This window comes from Ambystoma mexicanum, chromosome 6q (genome assembly GCF_040938575.1).
Source record: "Ambystoma mexicanum isolate Mex_15411 chromosome 6q, UKY_AmexF1_1, whole genome shotgun sequence".
NCBI classification, from domain to species: Eukaryota; Metazoa; Chordata; class Amphibia; order Caudata; family Ambystomatidae; genus Ambystoma; species Ambystoma mexicanum.
The window spans coordinates 1,168,345,340-1,168,367,340 of NC_090937.1; the positions used below are offsets into that span (position 1 = coordinate 1,168,345,340).

Genomic DNA, 22,001 nt, shown 5'->3' on the forward strand with positions numbered 1-22,001 from the left:
ACCCAGAGGTTTCTAGGCACGGACCTGTGGTTAGAACCTGTGTTGCTTCATGTCGTCTTGCTTCCAAGGCGAACACGTTGCTGCTGAGCTATCCTCCCGGGATGTATGAAGACCACTCTTAATAATAATCATCTGTGATTTATATAGTACTTTGAATAGAATATTTTTATATCAATGTATTATTACCAAATCGTAATTGGTGCTCCCTTTATTGCCCTCAATAAGATAAAAGACTCAGTCGATCTGGCCAGGATTCAAACTGCAGATTACATAACGATCTCAACAATGAGCATTTAACCCATTGAGCCATCTCACCTTAATGTCAGAAAGCTCAGTATTTCAAAAGGTGTCCGGGTAAATAATTAACTACAATAAATCAAATCTCTACAATAAAAAGGTGCCCATATTTGTGATAAAAACTTTACAACAACAATACAACAGCCAAACACAGACTTCAGTATTTAGGAGTTTACTCTACAAAATCCCCATCTAACCTATATAAAAATAATTTCCCAACACTGTTATTGGAACTTTATGAAAAGGAAGAAACAAGAGATGTGAATGATGGGCTGTATTAGAGTAATTAAAATGAGAATAATCCAGAAACATCTTGATTTCTTCCTTGCCCTTTCCATCTGAGTTTCAACTCCAGTGTACCAGCGCAAACATTTGAATTTCATATAGTCAAGGGGATGCCAAGCGTGACATACAAGACTTTAATGGCCAACTGCCTCCATGGAGATCCCTGATCGTAACAGATTCTATAAAGCATCACAAAGAAGTTATGCCTCTGCTTGGCTAGATAACGCCTCAAACCAAAAGATGGCACCAACTACAACAAGCCTATTGTGGGCCGCTCTTAAACTCCTCCCCGGCACCCCAAATCCCCCGATTAAGTGGTCTCCGAAATGCCTGTCCCTACACTGAGCTATCTTCTACGGTCTCCATTTTAGCTCTTTGGGACACAATTATGTGCCAGGGAAATGTCAATGCTCTCCTAGTTTCAAGGATTTTACCCCTGGCTGTAAAACAGACATTTTTTAGGTGCACAAGGCACAGGGTTTGACCTGATGAAGTTAATTATTTGCCAACAACAAACCTAAGATACTTGCAGAATGCTTTACCAGTTAATTCCCTACAAGAAAAAGAAACTTCGGTTACTTGCAGCTCATGCACTGGATTGCTCTGCCATTGGTAACACCACAAGAAAGCCGTGACGAACATACTTCACATGGGGCTGTCCAACCATTGGGTTTCATTTCACATGGGGCTGTCCAAGCACAGTGTTTCACAACTATATATACACATCTGTCAATCTCATCAAAACATCCCTATGCAATGCAATGGGAGCTCGATAAGAGAGAATGTGATGGGTCATGCTGGAACAACATTTGGGTAAAAGCAGGGAAACATTTGAGCTGCAATCAATGGAAATAAAATACATACAAATGACTAATGCAATTGTATCTCACCTTGCCTCCACAAGATGTATCCTTAACTACTACAATTTAGTGCCATTGTCTTCTTGCCCAGGGGATCATTTGTCAACCCCTCTGGTTTGAGGTTCGTCACTGTATAACAAATTTCAGGATTGAAAGTGCCCAGGGACCCAACTGCGACTCTGCTGGGAGATGTTGATGAAGTCCGTCTACACCAGAGCTGGAGCTCTACCTGCTCCCTTCTGAGCTGCAGGAGCAGCTCCACCAGCACCTTCACCCTGCTGGGTGTCAAGGTAAGCTTAAAGGCATTTCCACAGAGCCTAAGCCATTTCCGCGGATGATCTTGCATCCCGCGACTGTCTTTATGCCAAAAATCTTTTTTCCGACCGCCTTGTATCAAGAATACTGCATTTAAAACATACAAAATGCAAATCCCCGTTTTTTGGCGAAATTGAGTGGCATCCGCCATTGCTTACCACGAGGATTGTGCTCCTTCAAACATGGCCGCCCTATGAGACATGGGCCATGCAACCTTCCCCACTTGTGCCATTGACCCAGGATACAACCGGACTGGCTGCTAGATTTGGTAACTAGCCAATCACACTTCGCCGGTAGGCGAGCGCCGGCCCACGAAAGAAGGCTCAGAAAAAAGGCTCCCGACTGAGCTGACTGAGCATGCCGTGCTGCAGGCTGCTCAAGGTCTTAGCTCTGCCACTGTGCATTCCTGATCCTCTTCGTAAGACCCCCTGCCGCAACAGTGAGACTTTCTTTCACAAACTATGCACTCAAATAAAACTCCCCAACTCGTGCCCCTACAAGCCACTACCCAAACCTGAACCCTTGCATTATCTGCATTATCGCCTTTCATGCGCACATGATCCAGTACTGCTAAATTGTGTCACTGACATCGATCATGCCAGCCTGTTAAAGCTTGTCAGTACACTTCCTAATTGTCTGCCCACCACCGCGAGTAGGTATATCTCGCGCACCATCCAACCCGCTTATGTATACACATGTAACAGTCTTCTACGCACATGTATGATTAGCCTTTCCACTCCGCTCGCTATAATCGTGTGCGCTGCCTATCGCCCATTCGCCCTGAACTACATTTCGTATAAGTCTCTTGCAATGGCTCACAACGTCTAATGTATCAATTGTGAACTGCCTCAGCGTTCTGTTCCTGCCATTGTATAACGTATGATAGCACTGTACGAACAATATAACCTGCCTTTTGTTGCTTGCACCTTCATGTTTGGTAATAACACCATAGCCCATAATGTGCAAATTGTGAGTGCCTACCCCTTTGCCCAGACCTGTTTTGCAGTTAGTTAAGTAGTATTACAGCCAAATCGCGTTTCCGATCAATGTTTTGCCTCTGTGCATGAACTGCACTCCAATGTCAGCCGTGCCCCAGCCTATAACCTGCTCCCAAAGGCTGTTTTACTGTATGTCCGTCAGCAGTTCCACTTCCTAAAATACGGACTCCGACAGTGTTTGCCTCATGTCCTAAATAGACTAACCCTGACACTCAGCTTTACACTGCCACAGCAAAGCTGAAAATAGCCTACTCCTGCACTGTGATATTTAGTTGAAATAGCCTATTCTTGCACTGCCACAGCAAAGTTGAAATAGCCTATTCTTGCATTGTGACAATTTAGTTGAACGAACCCACTTTCACATTGTGCCAGCCATCTGCTTCTACCTATGAGGCTTATTGTGCCTACTTGCCTGCACCTAGCCCACAGCTTCCTAATCCTCCATAGTTTAATAGCCTAGACTACCTTATGGTCGCTAACAGACCACTTCTGATTGTGTTGTGCCTTATGGTCACTAATAGACCACATTTGACCTGTGCTGTGCCTTATGGTCGCCAACAGACCACATTGGACCTGTATCGTGCCTTATGGTCGCTTACAGACCACATTTGATTGTGTTGTGCCTATGGTCGCTAATAGACCACATTTGATTGTGTTGTGCCTTATGGTCGCTAGCTAGCTGCTACCTTAAACTTGCCTGTTAGTCGCACCATTTTGCAAGTGTGCTTCAATTTCGAATCCAGCGCTACCTTAAACTAGCCTGTCTGCCCCAGGGCTTATAAGCACCAGCCCAGCCAACTACATCCACCATCCCTCTAGTGCCTTCATCACCCTGCCCTGAATCCATATCTGAATTATGCCAGCCTGGCTAGTATTCATCATGTTCCCCTTCTGCATTATGCCCAATTGCACGCCATGCAGCAGAAATAGTTATATCCCATTCAGTAATGGACTCGCCAAGCTTAGCTGTCCCAGACACCACCCCGTTCCATGCCCCACACCCTTCCTGCCCTCCATGCCTCCTTTCCCCCACAGTGCACCTACAGACCACAGTACTAAAATCAGCGTTACTTTAGGTAACCCTCTACCTAACCTCTCCACAGATGACCATTCTGACAATTTCCAGAACTCTCGCAATATGCTAGACCATCGCCCTACAGCCCACCCTAACCTCACGACCCGTAACGACCCGTAACGACAGACGAGGCTGTAGACTCCCCACTTTACTCAGCAAAATGACTAACAATCCTACAACTAAAGTCTCTAATAAAAACACCATTGCAAACACTGTGCCACAAGGAGCCTTACTTAATGTTAGATCCATTGTGGCCCATCCTACGGAAATTGCCGACATCATCCGCTCAGCAGACTTGGATTTCCTCGCCACCACAGAAACCTGGCTTCATGCCGCAGCAGGTCCCTCTCTAACCCTCGTGGTTCCAGACAACTACTCCATCCTCAGGGCCGACAGACCTAATGCCCGTGGAGGAGGTGTAGCACTCATATTCAAATCCTTGCTTGACATTAGATCTGTGAGCTCCCTTCCTCTAAATTCCTGTGAACACCTATCCATTAAAATTCAAACCACCCCTAAGAATACTATCAGCCTGGAACTAATATACAGACCCCCTGGTCCCATAGGTTCCTTCGAGGAGGATATAACTTCCCTCATAGCTGAAAAATCTAAACCTTTATCACAGAATATTATTCTAGGTGACTAACTTGGGATACAATGATCCTCACGACACTCCAGCATCCTCCCTTGTTAATGCACTTTGCAAACACAACTACATTCAATTTAACACCTTACCTACACACCGGAAAGGCAGAACTTTAGACTGGCTCGCTGCCCACAATTGCAACATTATCTGCAAAGACCCCCCAACCACTCATATGGACCGACCACTTCCTACTTTCATTTGACATTAGCACCAACAACACACACCACATACAGTGCCCACCTGCACCAGCATGCCTGACGAGAAATAAGCGGAACATTACCGCTGAAGCCCTCATCCCATTGGTTTTACCCACCCTAAACTTGATCCCTAACACATCGGACCTCAACTTACTACTAGACACCTACAATAATGCCATGACCAAAGCTATCAACCTTGTTGCCCCTCTAAAACTACGCAAAGGTAAACCCAAAGCACATCTCAACTCCTGGTGCACACCAGAAGTTAAAATACTAAGAAATAAGTCCAAAATGGAAACCCTTTGGAAAATGAACCCTTCAGAGGAACACAAAATCAATCTCACAAATGCATCCTCCCTTTATAAAAAAAGAAATAATTTGCACTAAAAAGGAAGCCTACAATACAAGAATAAAGGTAATGCAAGTTCCAGTACCAAAGAATTATTCACCATCCTGAAGGAGTTAGAAAACCCCAATCCACCTACGGACACGTCCGTGAAGGACCAACTCTGGTGCACTAGTATCCAAGATGCCCTTGCGAACAAAATCACTGGCCTACAAACAAAAATTGAAAATAAAAGACTACAACTTTCTAATAGTAGCCCCACCCCTAGCCCCCCTATCCCTAGCCCACCCATCACCCCTAACACTAACCATGGCTTCACCTTCAAAAAAGTAACCGTACTAGAAGTGCAAAAAATCATAACCTCCCTCAAACCGTCAAACTGCAAAGGGGACAGTTGCCCCACACAGATTATAAAAGATGCAGCAAGAGACCTCGCCCCCTTCATTTCTAAGCTCATAAACGTGTCATTCTCCACCAACTCGGTACCCAACAATTTGAAACAGTCATGGGTCCTCCCGCTACTAAAAAAAACAGACCTTGGACCCAGCCATCCCCACAAATTACAGGCCTATCACAACCGTTCCCTTCCTGTTAAAAATCCTCGACAGATTTGCTTACTTGGAAATTCAGCATTACCTAGAGTCCAACCAATTACTCGGATTGCATCAGTCTGGCTTCCAGCCTCAACATGGAACAGAAACTGCTCTTGTTGATCTTAAAAGTCAGATCGACGAAATTAAAGATAAGGGTAAGGCTGCCATCCTACTCCTCTTAGATCTCTCAGCAGCCTTCGACTTGGTCGACCATAAAATACTCTGCAACCACCTCTCCTCTGCCGCCCACTTTTCCCCCTCTGCTGTCACGTGGATACAGTCCTTCCTGGCCAATAGAACCATGAGAGTCTTCTCTCCGGTGGCAGCAGCAGACCCCATCCCTACCACTTGGGGTGTCCCACAAGGCTCATGTGTTTCACCCACCCTATATAATATCTTTACAAAGCCCCTCTTTGATAAACTGGACCGTCTGGGTGTCACCTACACAAACTACGCGGATGACACACAGATTCTCCTCACCATCTCGGGCAATTACAATACTGATGTAGCCAGGATCAATGAAATCTTCTCTGTCATTTAGGCATGGATGGCCACACATGGCCTCTGCCTGAAAGTCGAGAAGACTGAACTGCTCATTGTTGGTTCACCGAACAACTTACAAAAACTAAATCCCAACTACTCCAACATCATAATTGATGGCAATACTATCCCGGTTGCCAAAAACGTGAAAACACTTGGCTTCTATCTCGATGCCAATATTAACCTCACTAAGCAAGTCAACTCGACCGCTTCAGCCACTGCCTATACAGGAAAACTAATTAGAGCCTGTAGACCATTTATTTCCTCTAACAGCTGCCTCACGCTAGCCAGAGCTCTTATACAATCTAAGTTAGACTACTGTAACAGCCTCTACTTAGGGGCTAACCAAGCGATAATTAGTCCTTCAAAACAATGCGCTACGGGCAGCGCTAAACATTCCCAGGCGTGAGCACATCTCTGCCACTAGAACTACATGCAAATGGCTCACCATCCAACATAAAATCGATCTAAAAACCCTCTGCCTCACTTACAAAGCTCTCAACCATCTAGCCCCCCCTACCTTACTAACAAATTCACCATGAAATCTTCCATCAGAACCACGAGATCTTCCAATACTTTATGTCTCACAGTACCTATATTCACCTCTAAAAGAGCCCGAGGCTCGAGCTTCACTGTCCTCGCCTCCCAACTTTGGAACGCCCTGCCACTGAATATTAAGTCATCCAAATCCTTCCAGTCCTTCAGCAAACTTGCCATTGGGTGGCTTCGGACAAAAAGTCAACCTTTAAGTTAGACTTAGCTATATACTGTACATATTGCACATGTCTCATTTTATCATTATTGGTTGCTATCACCTCCACTGTCTGTATATTCTGTATATAACTGTTGTTCAACTATTACTGTTTATTACCATGTACTGTGCCTTGTAACTTGTACTAAGCGCCCTTTTACTCCTGGGTCGGGAGCGCTATAGAAATAAAATAAACAAACAATCTACAAATAAGCAGGCTCACACGCCAGGATATTCACACACATGCTACTTGTCACTCAACTAACCACAGGCCAATACTAAAAAGCTCCAAATACTCCTTCAGCTCAGATGTGGCCAGCGGTAATCACGCCGAAAATCGGCAATTTTGCTGCGGATTAAATCCGCCAAAGCCATGATCTGGCGGACCCTTAAATGCGGCGGTAATAGCGCTACCGCTGCATTTAAGGGTTACCGCCAGACTTGTGATGAGGCCCTACATCTTTCATTTTCCCAAAATCCCACAGCAACCCAGGCCAATGTACAAAACCCCTTACACAAAATATGTGCAGCTTTAGGATCGATTTTTTAAAACATTTAACAGCATTGACATGAAAACAGGCCCATTTTAAGACAGTGTCATGATGCCCGCTCCCGGGGAGCCGGTTCAAGCCCGGCGTCCCCGAAAGCTGACATCCAGTCCCCAAGGAAGGACCCAGCAACCCCATATAGGGGCCCTTTGGACAGTGTCCTGGCGCCTATGGCGCCAGGCTCATTATGGGAATGCTTGGGTGCACTTACCTGATGCAGACCATGCTGCAGGATCCCGGCCTCCTTGAGGCCTGAAAGGAACTACTTTACCTGTGGGACTAATTTACCATCCGGGCGTGGTCGGGGAAGGATATATACCTGGAACTTCTTCCAAGGCTATTTAAACCCCACCCGAACAGCCACACGTGCTTCGCGTTGTTCTGCATCTAGCAGCTGGACGCCCACCGTGTCTGCTCCTGCATCCTGACTTCTGCCACGCCTGCCAGCATCCTGGATCACCTGCAAAGGAAGAGAAGAAGAGAACAGAAGAAGGAAAAGTCCTTACCTGCTAAATCCGCATCCCGGAGACATCTCGCCAACAATCCTGAAAAGGAAGACTTTAATTTAAAAGCTCATCGCGTCGATCGCTGCAGCACCGCATTCCACTCACCTTTACAGGGCGCCTCCATGTTCAGCAGCGATCATCCGGATTCGCAGTCACGCCCAAGCGCCTAGGGAGAAAAACACCAGAACAAAAAGGTGAGAGAGAGAAGGGAATAAGGAAAGCTAAATCTCCATGTTAAGACTTACCTGTTGATTCATTCCCTCTTCATTTCGGGTCCGCGCCGCATCCTGGCATTTCCGGACCCCGGCCACTAAGGGGAAAAATACACTAGCATTAGTACATTAATGCATGGACACAAGGGGAACCTCTTATCAAAAAACTTACCTGGAAGCCAAGCAAGTTTGGTTCTCATCAATCCGAAAATCCAGTGAAGTAACTGGATACCAACGCGCCCCTGCATCAGAAGCTGGATGGAGAGCTCGGCCTTCCAGACCCTAAGGTGGGACGCTATGAGAAATCACAGAAGGGTTTCAAGGAGGGTGAGAGGGGAAAGTGGGAGGCCGATTGCATTACCCCGCAGACAGTTAATCCCCTATTTTCGCCTACAGAAGGATACTTCTGCGAGCCAGACAAGCCAGATTTGGGGGCCCGGTCCAGTCCGTCTTCCGAACCCTGCGCATCACCTTAGAAGAGGTCACAGCAGCGCGAACCAGGCCAGCGCCTCCGTGGGAGTCAGGTGAGCGTAACAGACAGATGTTCACATCCCATGTGGCCTGTAGCCAGTGAAACAATGACAAATGTAGATGACGGCTGTTTTCACATCTCATGCAGGCCTGCAGCCATTGATAGCTGAAGAATGGTTGTCAAACATACAGCACACGTTTTACACAGAAGGTTAGTGTGCACGCTTGCTGGAAGAATATTTCTTGGCCTCACCAAGATCCAGGAAATGGTGCTTTTCTGCTCTGGCAGATGAGCAAACTACAAAAGGCAAATAGCTGCCGGTTTTAAAACACACACCAGGAGGTGCGAGCATTGACTTCACACCGTTAAGTGTTACATCTGATAAGGATTCAAGAACAGGAAATTGACAGACACGAACAGAAGCTTTGTGCACGTCCGCAAGATCAAGAAGTAACAAGTAAGAGAAATGTCTCTTCGCAAAGCCAAGGGCCGTAAAGTACAGTGAAACCGTTCCCTGCACGGGTACAAAGCTCTCACTGTGAGGTGCTAAAACCCATGTAATGGAGTTGTACATAGGAGACCGTACTCAACTAGCACAGTGACACGCTCAGCTCTAAACTTTACTCTTCCAGATAGTGGATATGACGCACGCACACAGGCAGGGAAACCATGTTCCTTCTTACATATAAGGCCGGGGCAAAAGGGGGAAGAAAAAGGCAACAGCATCTGACTTACCTGTGCATTGAGGCCGGAGGGGCTGGGGAAGAGACCAGAGCAGAGGAGTCCTGAGCAGAGCAGCAGCAGGAAAGACACAGCCGGGCCCAGCTAAGAAGAACGTGTAAACCCCAGAAGGCGCCGTTTCAGTTGAAGCACATTCTACTCTAAACAAATGTGAAGGGTGGGGACTTGCCGAGTGCATTTCGACTGATGGCGTGTAATATAGTGTAGCATAGCTTCCTGAGACATAAAGGTTACGAATGTTGTTAAACTAAAACACCACTTTTATCTATTCAAACAGGCTCTTTGCCCACATGGCAATCTTGTTCATAGGTGTGATGTTATGTTACATTATATTATATCTGCTTTTGCTTTAGCTTGTTTAATGTAAATAAGAATAAGATAGGGGAATCATACTTAATAGATTAACATGATAACTCCTGTGTCAAGTGTATAATTCAGAGTAATGTGTCAGAGTGGTATCTCTTTGAGTCCAAGAACTTTAAAATTCCTGGCTGTAAATTTACAATTCCTGGCTGTATATGTTTAATCATGTTGGTAAGCATGCAGACTTAGGCAGGCCTGTATTTTAGCGCTGAGAGACAGCGTAGGGTGAAAAGTTGACATGAAATGAATGATGCTCAAGGGTCTATTTTCACAGCCTTAAATGAGGTGGAGATAAGAGGCTCATGGTCACACCTAACTCGTAGGCAATCAAGTCAACATATCATCAATAGCATTCATGTTCTTATGCTTTGGTTTCTTGATTAATCTAACGCTCGTTAAAAAAACAAAGATTTCATTTAAAAATAATTAAAATAAAAAGTGCTATCTAGGGGCCAACACAAATTATTCAAATCAAAAGCCAAACCATGTGGTTTTGCCAATGCTTATTTTTTTAACGCATGGAATATATGGATATGGGTTGTTTGATCAAGGTCAATATATTCACAGCGGAATTCAACGTAGTCGATTTCGCCGCATATCGCCTTCTGTCAACCAACCCAAATCCATATCCCGGCAGCAGCCCTATAACAATCGCCCAATCCCCCCTCCCCTACCTACCTTTTTCGCCAGCCGCTGGTGCTATTGCTATACCCATGCAGTGTCAGTTCCGGACCTGCAACGTGGGTCAGAGCTGATGCTGTAGGGTCCCTTTTTCTTTTTGAGTCCCCCCGCTTCCAATGTCCTGGAAGCGGGGGACACCCCTGCAACTCCTGAAGCACCATAATACCGAACATGGGGAGCGGGGGACACCCCCGCAACCCACGCTCCTCATGGGTTTCGATTTTTGTGTAGTGGCCGAATTCGGCCAATTTGTCATACGGACAAAATAGTTTGGGTCAAATTGGGAGTTTCCGAATACATTATTAATATGGTATTTACTGAGTGCGGACCTAGCTTTGAGAAGGAACCGAGTGCTTTACAGAGGTATACAACAGTACAGATGAATAACGGAGCGTTTTCCAGAGGTAACAACAGAACAGATATACAGCAGTGGGTGGGATGCAAAGGGGCACAGACGAGGGCTACATCTGGACCGGGTGGCAGGGAGGAAAGGGACGGGCGGCTTCTAGTGAGTCAGGTGGCACGATGGGCGATTCCTTGAAGAGGTGGGTCTTGAGTTCTTTTCTGAATTTTAGGAGCGTGGGGGCGAGTCTGATGCCGACAGGGAGGAGGTTCCATTCTCTTGGGGCGTAGGCAGAGAAGGCTTGTTTTCTAGTCCTTTACTTTTTGCAGCAGAGGATTTCAAGTCTGGTGTGCTGTACGCCACAGATGCAGCATTTCTCTGCAAGGTAGCTGGGTAACTTGAGGGCGACTGCCTTATAGATGATGCAGGAAGATTAGGTGATTAGTGCATGCAGTGGGATACAGTGAAGGTGATGTGGTCGTATCTGCGTAGACCCTTGATGAGGTGTGCGGCCGCATGTAGGACACTTCTCAGGGGCACAAGGGAGGCCTTCGAGGAGTGCATTGCCCTCATCCAGGTGGGATAGGACCAGTGCTTGAACGGTGGATATAAAGCTGTCCTGGAGAGAGGAAGCAAATTAACAAGGGGGGTCCTGGGAGTCCCTCTGCCAGACATTAGTCCTGGTTACGAGAGACTTACCCAGAGTCTTTAGCTCACTATCACTAGAGAAGAAATATCCCAAACATATCAGTCTTTGTCCTGCCCTGGGGCAGTCCAGCACCGAAATGCTAGGCAATTCTCCTCTGAACAAGAGTACCAACAGAAACCCCAGACACGTGTTTCGGTCTGGTTGGACCTCATCAGTAGGGTGGATCTGTGCCTCTCTAAGAATAGTGAGCAAGGGGTCCACGTCTGGATTCCCCTAGTAACTTAGGGTGAGACCCAAAGTTACTTGAATATGCAAATTAACAAGGGGGGTCCTGGGAGTCCCTCTGCCAGACATTAGTCCTGGTTACGAGAGACTTACCCAGAGTCTTTTGCTCACTATCTTTCACAGAGAAGAAATATCCCAAACATATCAGTCTTTGTACTGCCCTGGGGCAGTCCAGCACCGAAATGCTAGGCAATTCTCCTCTGAACAAGAGTACCAACAGAAACCCAGGAAGGGCTTGACTTTTCACAGGATAGAGCTGATACCAAGCTGTTTGAGTTTTCTAAGCTATGTGTGTCTTGAAGGAGAGGCGTTTGTCGATGTGGAACCCAAGGGACTTGGCGCAGGAGGTGAGCGCAGGTGTGAAGCCCTCAGAGTTCATGGTTGATAGCCAGGTCTGTATGTCTGAGTGTTCGGTGTTGTTGGTGAGCAGTAGGAATTTGGTCTTGATGTTGAGCTTTAAGTATGCACTGGACATCCAAGACTGGATCAGCGAGAGGCAAGTTTTGAGTTTATGGATGACCTTGATCTTCTGGTATGGGTGTGCCATCCGCGTATTGGTGGATGTGGATGTGTGTGTCTAGGAGGTCTCCCAGCGGCTCCATGCATAGATTGAAGATCACAGGGGAGAGGATGAAACCCTCCGGGACTCCACAGGTGACGGGTAGCATTGGCGATCTAACGGAGTCCATCTGAGCAAACTGCTGGCGGTTGGCAAGGTAATAATTGAACCAGCATAGGACAAGGTTGCTGATCCCCATATGACAATGTAGGGTGTCCATAAGTGTCAGGTGCTCTACTGTGTCGAAAGCGGCCAAGAGGTCGAGTAGAACCAGGAGGCAGAGGTGGCCATCATAAAGGATGATGAGATTGTGTTGATGTGTTGCTGCAGTGAAGGGAAGATGGGGGCGATAGTTACCTAGGTTGTCAGAATCCGGAGTGGGTTTCTTTAGTATATATGAATATTTGGAGTTCTTGTTAGCTGCTCCCACTTGACTGTGATAGACTGGACTTCTGCCTTGACCCCAGAAGACAGGTTGATGGGAAAATAAACAGCCCTTAAAAGGTTCAGCAGAGAAGATCAAATTTCATCAAGCAGGCCACATAACTGTTTCTTTGTTGCAGGGCCTGGCTTTGCAGCAGAGACAGTACAAAGACAAGGCCAGGTGAGGGCCTCTGCAAATGATCGGAGTGCTGCAATTGTCTCGCAGACAGTATAAGGCAGAGGTCTTCAAACTGTGGGGCGTGGAAATGGGCAGGGGCAGCTCACGTGTTCAGACTGTACCATAAACCTGTCTCAGGCACCAAATAAAAAAAGTTGCCCGCAGTTGCAAATGGATATTCATTCCTTTAGTCACAGACTATTTGCAGAGTACTCAAGGGGGTGTTTTTTGTTAAAATGTAACCAAATTGTGATATTTAAAGAATATTTATTCAGCAACAATGGTCAAAACTACTAGCTGCATAGTGAAGTAACTCATCAGACTGGCCCACATTGGCCAAAATAGTGCCCCATTTTAACTGGCCTACACTAGCATTTTGCATGTTTGGTACAGGCATCGCCCTATTGCCCTATAGGCCAGTCCGAGCCTGGCAGCTCATCCAGAATGGGCGAGGGGGCGTCCACCCAGTGGCCCTCTCCCCCATTATGGAGGAGCCGGCCAGTGAAACACTGAGCACTCCCTCAGCTGCTTTTTCCAGCTGAGGGAGTGCTCCTGGGCTGGCTGAACTGTCAAAGTGAAACAATGTTTCCCTATGACAGTTCAGTTCCCCAGCCGCACATGCTCACTGAGCCATGCAACGCTGGGAGCGTTTTGCTTCGCCAGCCTTGCATAGCTCATTGGGAATGCTGGCTGGGGTACTGCATGTCTGTATGTGCAAGGGAGCTCCTGTGCCTTCTCGCACATACGGACAGAGCAACCTCGGACAGGGCATTTCAGCACTCACACACAGGCCCCTGCAGAAGGTACATTTATATGTTATTTAAATGTGTATGGATGCAGAATGGAGACTGGCTTCCCTCTTCCGCCTTATTACTGCTCAGGAACATACGTTATATGCAGATATCAAGGCACATCTGGAGCACTTCAAATCAAAAATGTTGTTAAACCTAGAAACGGTCAAGGGGTTCCTCGACAAGGCAGATACTGATCTTGAGACACTGATCGCCAATCCTGCAAAAGCCAAATAGGCACTGGAGCTGATGGATTGGATCACAACTATTGAAAATATGCAGTCTCTAGCAACCCCTCAAATTCATTCTTGAAAGTTGACAAGAAACTGGGGACTCACACGAGATATCTTGTGAAGTTTCCAGGCTGGAAGGGTAGGAAAAACGTCCTTAGAATCAGCTAGAATTTGGCTCATACTGGCGAGGTCCTTGCCAAAAGGGGGAAAGGGGAGGCAACTAATATTTTATGTGACATCTGTAAAAATCCGGCAAACCAATCCTTAAAACACTTGTTGATGGAGTGCTAGGGCACCTGGCCAGTTCGATCAGCCTGGTTTGCTAGATTCGTGGTTGGATAAGAGGGAATACTCTCAGATATGCTCTGGGATAGACTGATCTCTGGGTATGATACAGCTCTAACAATCTCTGTGGTACAGGTTTTGGAAAGAAGCAATAGTGTACTTTAAAAACACTCCCTCTGCATAAGTGCTGCCCGGGAATGGTCTGCTTTAGTACTATGTCTGAAAGAATGAGGTGAAAGGATGTTAGCTTCAGTTATGGATTGAAAGTTCTTTATATTTTTTGCCATTTTCTTTGCCATAAACTTACATTTTTAATGTTTCTAAACTCTTATTTTTCTTTTTTTATTATTGCTAATCCTAATCGCTGTAATGAGACATGCTAGCTAGCTCGATACTTTGTATATTTAGCTATTTTTTCATGTTTTCTTTTTCTTCTTGATAAATGTTTTTTGTAACCATATACAAATAAAAAAATGTAAAAATAAATTTGAAAAAAAGATGCGTGTATGCTTGTGTTATAAGTGAGTGTATGGTGATGGGTGCTTGTATGAATGATAGAGTGATTGCTGTGTGAGCGCGTGCGAGTGTGTGTGAGTGTTTTGGTCCGTTGAGCCAATTTTGGCGAGTGGGGGAGGGTTTTTGCAAAATCCCTCTACCCACCTGCCAAAATCAGCTCTCCTTCTGAGGCGCTGTGGAGCCCAGGGGTCAGGGATGGTATTTTATTTACTGGATATCTATCATAGATGTCCAGTCAAAAATACCATGCTTTCCCCCTTGGCCCCTCAGCGCCAATTGCAAACTGGCTTTTTACCCATTTTAATTTTAAATATGCTCTAAAATGCAACATTTTAACCCATTATTTTAAAATAATTCACAGACGGAAAACTCCCCCATGTACCCCTATTGATTGGTTCGGGCTTCCTCACTGTGCTCGGTCGCTATGGCATTTTTGTGAGAAATATTTATGCCCCTCCACTTAAAAAATTCACCAGTTCAGACTGGCCCTCGGACTGTGTTGGGAACGGGGTAGGAGTGGGATGAGGGAGACCAGCGACTGTGATGGGAGCAGGTGTGGGAGCCCAGGGACTATAATGGGAGTAGGGTGCGTTGATGGCACGCAATAGTTCATAACCATTTGTACATACTGTCCATTTGGCAGTTTGGGGGGGGGGGAGTGGCCTGCCCACCATTTTTTCACAGGGGCAGGTAAAAAAAGTTTGAAGACCACTGGAAGGAGTATCCCTGGTCTAGTTGATCAGGAGTAAACACATTGCCACAGGTTTCTAATGCCAGCGCATTGAGCGTAGTATTTTTCCTTTTGCTCCAGTGGTCAGTGAGGGTTTTACAGAGCGGATTTCTTAAACACTTGTTGCTGTTTGCACTGGGCCAACTGCTATTTGTGAGTTTTCGATACAGCCAGTCTGCTGTTGACAAACGACATACCTACAGTCACTTGTATTGGTATGGTGCAATGATGGGAAACAAGCTCTTTTCTATTCCATGTGTTTTTTCTGTTCACCTCGAATCTGCGTTTATCCCTTCAGATTGCCAATATGCTACCTTTAAACGCTACTCATGAACCTACTTATGGCCCAGGGATACTTATTGTGTTTCTTCTAACTGATGGGGATGTCCCGCTTTATGTCTGCTAACAGCTAAATGTTATTAAACTGTGTTACCGACTCCTTATATATATATAATAAATATATACTTATACTTCTAAATATAGTGTATACGTTTAGATGATCTCGTATTCTTTTTCCAGTATTCATCGGAAGGTCATGATGTTATACGCACTTGGTTTTAACAGAGCATTTTCCCCTCCCCACCATACCTCTCTACACTGGTTGCATCTTTTAATCTATTGAGCGCCATTCTAACTTCCAACAGTTCCCCCGTGAACCCTTTAGTCATTTCCTTAAATAGCTCAATGTTTTGTTTTTTGAAAAATGCATCGCGCACAAATCTCATGGCCAGGACTTGCTTTTTTTGTGCTGACCCCTTTACTGGTAACGTCTCTTCATATTCTTGCTATGCTAGAGTGACGTTCAGCCTTTGCAGAGCTAAATTATCTAGTATAGTTGTATGATCAAACACTGTAGTGGATATCAACCAACCCCCTGTCCATTTGCACCTAAATATCCAATTTCCACTTCACCCTAAGCTAGAATTCAGTGGTGCAAATTCATTCAACAATGCAATGTCTTCACATATAGGATATTGGGGGTCCTCTTTCCCAACTCAACCCCAGTACATGAATATCTGGTTATCCTAAATCTATCAACCTTTCTACTGAAATTAAATCCTTGCAGCCACCTTTTGGGGTGCCTCCCTAGATATTTCATATTGGGCTAAATTGTCTCTTCTGGTATTAATTAAAGGAAGACTGGTTTGAAACAACACTGGCAGGACTTTCGAGTGCAAAGTTTCATTTTAAGGCTTGATTAAAGCGAGCTAAAAGAGTTCCCATGAGGAGGTGTTTTGGGCGGGGAGGGGCAGGAATTGGGTGGGAATGGCTATATGGATTGGCATGGCTATGGGCAGTCAATGGGTGGGCACGTAACCAAAAAACACCTACAAGCTATGTGTCCCTCCTCATTTGCCATTTCTCCCCATCTGTACTCTAATGCAAGGGTTTCGGCTTATAGGTGTTGTACGCGACATCTAATAGCCCTCACTAAAAAGAAGGCTGCCAGCTAAGTCTATCACGGTACAATATAGTGTAAAGGTTTAAAGTAAAGTCAATTGCGGCACAGCATAACTACTTTTCATTGGGCAGGGGTTAGGATAGAATTGCTGGTGTCCTAGTACATTCTTTGCAGCCTCTCGAAAGACTGTAGACAGGCTGCCCCACTTCATTCTGCAGGATTTTAGGATACTTACTGAATCGCATCTGCAGTGTGATCAAAGTGGGTTTCACAGGAATAATGCTTTGTGGTCCTAGCTCAGAATTCAAGCCGTGTGCAGCTTGCAGACTCCCCATCTCAGTCCCACTTTCGAACTAAGGAAAACAGGGTATTCACCCACACATCCATCCAAATGTTCACCCATCCAACCATATCCATCACTACACAGATAAGGAGCCAAATTCAACCGCTACCAACCAGCAAGAAACCTAGATCAAGCAACGACCTCCAAATAGAAAAAAAATGAAAACTTTTTTTTTAATTTTTTTTTTTTAAAAAAGGTCATTCGGTGGAACTACATTCGCCTGTCTAATAGTCAACCTATCAAGCTCAATCCTGAAGGAAATAAGAACAGGTCATCTTACCTTCAGAAAATGACTGAAAACATGGCTATTCAACTCACAGAGACTAGCATACAAATGGGCACCTCCCACAACAATCACTACACACCCAAGAGAATCAAGGGACAGTACGCATCCTGGAACAGACAAATCGTGCTCTGAAAAACGCTTGTGTACGATCGCGATAGAAATAAAATATCATATCCTATTTCATGATAAAGAAATGCACTTTAATAACTACCGCGGCTCCTCTCCAGCATACCCCACACAACTCAATGGGCAAGCCCTGCAACACACACAAAACACACATCCACCAAAGAACATACTGCCGCAAACAAACAACCCAGACACTGAAAGTTGCCCCTTAGGACACAGTAACTCCAGTGTGCACAATGTAAACACACTCAGAAAGCCGACACGCATAGACGCCAGTTTCTCCTGGTTCTGCAAGCACCAACAGAAGAGTACAACCTCTATCCCAACTTGCTCACTCGCATACCCAAGCCACTTCCTTACAGAGACACATGAGCACCTGGAGACCATGCAAATGGTAGCAGTGCATGGTATAAATCAACTTAACATAACCCCATTTTCATCCACCATCTGTTATTTGCCCACACATTTACCTAGGTATCCATCCAACCTCCCAACTATATTTACCCACTCATCCATTCACCCAGCCACACAATCAGTCATTCATCCACGTTCACGCAGGCAGCCATCTACCCATAGGATCTACCCATTTTCATCCACAAATCCAACCACATTCACCCACTCATCCATTAAGCAATCATTCAACCACTCATCTATCCCACATACAGTCACGCACAAACCCAACTGTGTTTTTCACTCATCTATCCATACTTGCCAACCCTACCGATTTATGCAGTAGGCTACTGCTTTTTAAGCAGCCCTACCGCCTACAGATTTGGGTGACAGATCCTACTGCTTTTTACAGTGGCAGGCAATTCGTGTGGCTCTAAGGCAATTAATCTGTCTGTGCGGTGGGTGGGTAAGTGATAAATGTGAGCGACGAGCTCAGATCAATCCACTGACCTGACAGTTACATGACTCTGCCCTGCACTCTTGCTGGGACAGACCTTAGGTGAACCAGCAGTCAAGGCAAGTGGCAGAGCATACCACCATCACACAGCATCTGCCTATCAGACTGAGGAAGGCATCAGTCTCCATGTTGTTCAGTGTTCAACCTGCACTGCAGGAATAAATATGTACTGCCCGGACGGCAGCTACAGAGCAATGGCAAACGCTGCCTGCCAGCTCTGTGTAATTACTTTCTGCGAAGTTAGGTAATTGAATTTGCTGTCAATTTACCATTCACAATTACACATGTGAGCATCTATTCATGTTGTGCTGTTTGAAGGGTTGTGCATTTTAAAATTCTCCAGTGGTGCCAACAATGTAGGTTTTGTAATTTCCTGTGATGTCATTGTTATGCTAAGTATTATTTTTGAAACTTGAAAAATCCTACATCTTTTTGGTCACAGAATGTTAGCAAGAATGTCTATCCAGCCACCTGTACACATTCAAACACATATCCGTCTACTACCTCATGTCCATCCACCCAACCATAGTCATTCAACCGTATTCGCCCACTCATCCAACAATGTTCAACCACTCGTTCATTCGCCAATAGAACGGTTCCCCTTTTCACTAACACACTAAAAAAAAAGCTAGACCTGTAGGATTTGCCGAGGTTTTGTTTCAAGTCTGTATACAAAGAAGAAAGACAAATGTAAACCTATACAGATCAGCAAAAGCCAGACAGATAAAAGACTCACGCCCACCAAGTCGTCACCGAGAAAGGTCCACGCTGTATACTGTGTAAACGTAGAATCCTGTCAAACAGTAGTGTTCCGTTTGTAAATAAAATGCGATTTGTCTTGGCAACAATATGTATAACTTGATGAGGAATGGTAACTAAATATAGACACGTAAGCGCCTTGCATGTGCAATTACTATTGTAGTATTGTCGTTAAAGTCCTCTGTATCCATCCAGAAACATTGGACAGTCATAAACGTACCTTAATAAGTTGCGGCTGGTCATATATAATGATTACTTATAGATTTGGTAAACTGATAGTTTTACATTTCACTGCAGATCAAACGTCTATTGCTATTCAAAATACACTAGAGCAGATCAATGATTTGAATAAACAAGATATAAAACTGAAATGAAAGTTAAACGTAACCATATGCCACGGAAGTGTTTTTTCACCTATTGTTAAATATTATAGTAAGTTGCAGAGGACTCAATGTCACCCGGGCTACAACCATCCAACATTGTGTCTTCGTGAACATTACAAGATTATGGGGTTTGTCAGGGGAAGCAGATTATGAATTTCCCATGGGGTGGACATTGCCCAGATTTTAGGGCAGTGACACTGAAAGGGTATTGGGGTTTTTAGTCTTGGGTCAATTCAACTGAAGCAATTGTTTTAAGTATCAGAGCACTATGATAAAAAAAAAAGAAAAAGAAAATACCAGTAACACACGCCCTCCCCCAAACCCCATCTGACAGAATAGTTATACAACAGAGCAATAGTTGAGAGGGTAATCGAGGCACTAGCCGTCCGTTTTTCTCTAGAAAGTGCACATTATCACCTCACAGGAAGGATCCAGCCCGCCTATGTGGTCCATTCAAATCAGACATACAAACACTTCGACATGCCTTATTTACAGTAAAAACAACGTACCTGTACTTGTGTTTTACGTGTCCCCACGCAGCGGTACACACCCATTAAGGAGGGTACAGTTCCCATCAGAAAAAAGGACCCTAAAAAGGTCTCTCCGCAACTTATCACGTGAGCTGCACGTTTCTCCTTTACGTTCTGGACAAATACGTCTAAATTAATTCAGGACTGTGTCCTAGTACTCCTTATACACTTAGTGGTTCTGCATGCGTGAAAAGGTGAGGACATTCGGAACGTCGCATAATCGCATTCATCCTAGATTTAAAACAAAGGCTGATAAGGACAGCGATGCAGAATTTGGGACTTGTGTGGAATAGGGCTGAATACTAGTATTGTGTAGCGGCGCGATTCGGAGGGAGGATTGACACATTCAGGTGGTGTGATTGTCCTGCACAGTGCTATTTGGAGTTTGTACTGGGCAGCAGAATGGGGGGGGGGGGTCATGGGTCCTCGGCCGTTTCCTCAGAGCCATAGCTCTCAACTCACACGCTTTTGGCGGGTGTCACCCGCCTTGTAAACAGCTGACTCACCCGCCAAGCCTCCTGCACGCCCATTCATTTCAATGGGCCTCTCACCCGCCAAAAATAAAATCGGGTGTTTTCACCCGCCTCTGTGACACAAATGGTTGAGAGCTATGCAGAGCAGATTTTAGTATTCGCCCTGTGCAGAGGCAGAGTTGGAACTTGTGGTCTTGTTCAGAATGGCGGAATGCTTGTCGGTCTGGGTAGACCAGTGATTAAAATGTGCGGAGCCATGGCTGGCAAGTTTCCCTCAGTCATGCCAGTCACCTCAACCTTAAGCCAGACCAACTTTTTTTCCATTGTATGCTAGGACTTGGAGGCCCGTTGTTACAATGGTAAAATTATAACTATACATTCCACCATGCTAAAGGAACAACCCGGACCTGTTTAAGGTGTCACGAATGACACAGAGAAACTTTCCAGTTACGCGAAAGGGGTATTTGTGGCGAAATCGGAAAGGAAAAATGTCACTGCCGTATGAGTCAGAACCCTGGACAGTAACTCAAAGAAAACACGGCCTAGTGTCAGCCACACGAGGGCGAGAGTCAGTGTCAAGGAATGCTTCCCACTTTCAAAACATACCGCCAATACTGTGGGAAGAAAGAAAAAGAAGAAACAGTGTAAGTGAAGATCTATCAACACAGACAAGAAGAAACAGTGTAAATGAAGATCTATCAACACAGACCAACAACTCTCAAGAAAGGCGGAATGAAGAGGCAAACTGTAAATCTCCAGTCGGCCTGAGGAAAGAAGAAGAGCATGGAGCCACGTCTTATACTCTCCCACGGGAGAGAAGTGAGAGATACTCATTAAGGAGACAACCACTACCGTCGACAAGGCTAAAAGACTATGTTCTCAATAGTGTATACACACGGTCACAGTGGTGATTGAGGAAGAACAGATTATAAGCCGTTTACCATTAGATGCAGATACATCAAAGAACAATGTTCCAACTGTCAATGCCTTGAGGCACCAGAGGTCACAACACACACCATTCAAAAAGAAATTGCAAGACTGCATATGGTGTGGAGGACAACACAGCAGAAACGAACCATGCCCTGCCTATGGCACCACGTGTCATAAATGTGGGAAAGAAAATCATTACGCATCAGTATGTTTAAGCTCAAGACCAACCAGAGATAAAACTAGTAGGGGAAAAGCACCACGACACAGAGATGGTGCAGGAAACCATAAATTCCCTGCACGTCAGGAGAAGCAGCAGCAAAGCTGGGAAAGACAAAAAAACAAATCTAGGCAAAGTAAAAGCGGACGTACACATGCCATTGGAGGTGAAGAGTCTGACAGTGCTAGTAGCAGTGAAGATAGTCAATCCAGCAGGGAGACATCTCC

The 22,001-nt window shown here is 45.3% G+C and overlaps 1 protein-coding gene across 1 annotated transcript in view; it reads right to left on the reverse strand.

The window, feature by feature from the left end:
* Nucleotides 1-20,198, reverse strand: part of N4BP2 (NEDD4 binding protein 2) — a 2,396,815-nt gene extending 2,376,617 nt beyond the window's left edge. Inside the window, exon 1 of the mRNA XM_069631771.1 lies at nt 20,134-20,198. The gene's annotated coding sequence lies outside the window, so the exon portion shown is untranslated. The remainder of the gene's footprint in view (nt 1-20,133) is intronic.
* Between the last annotated feature and the right edge of the window lie 1,803 nt (nt 20,199-22,001).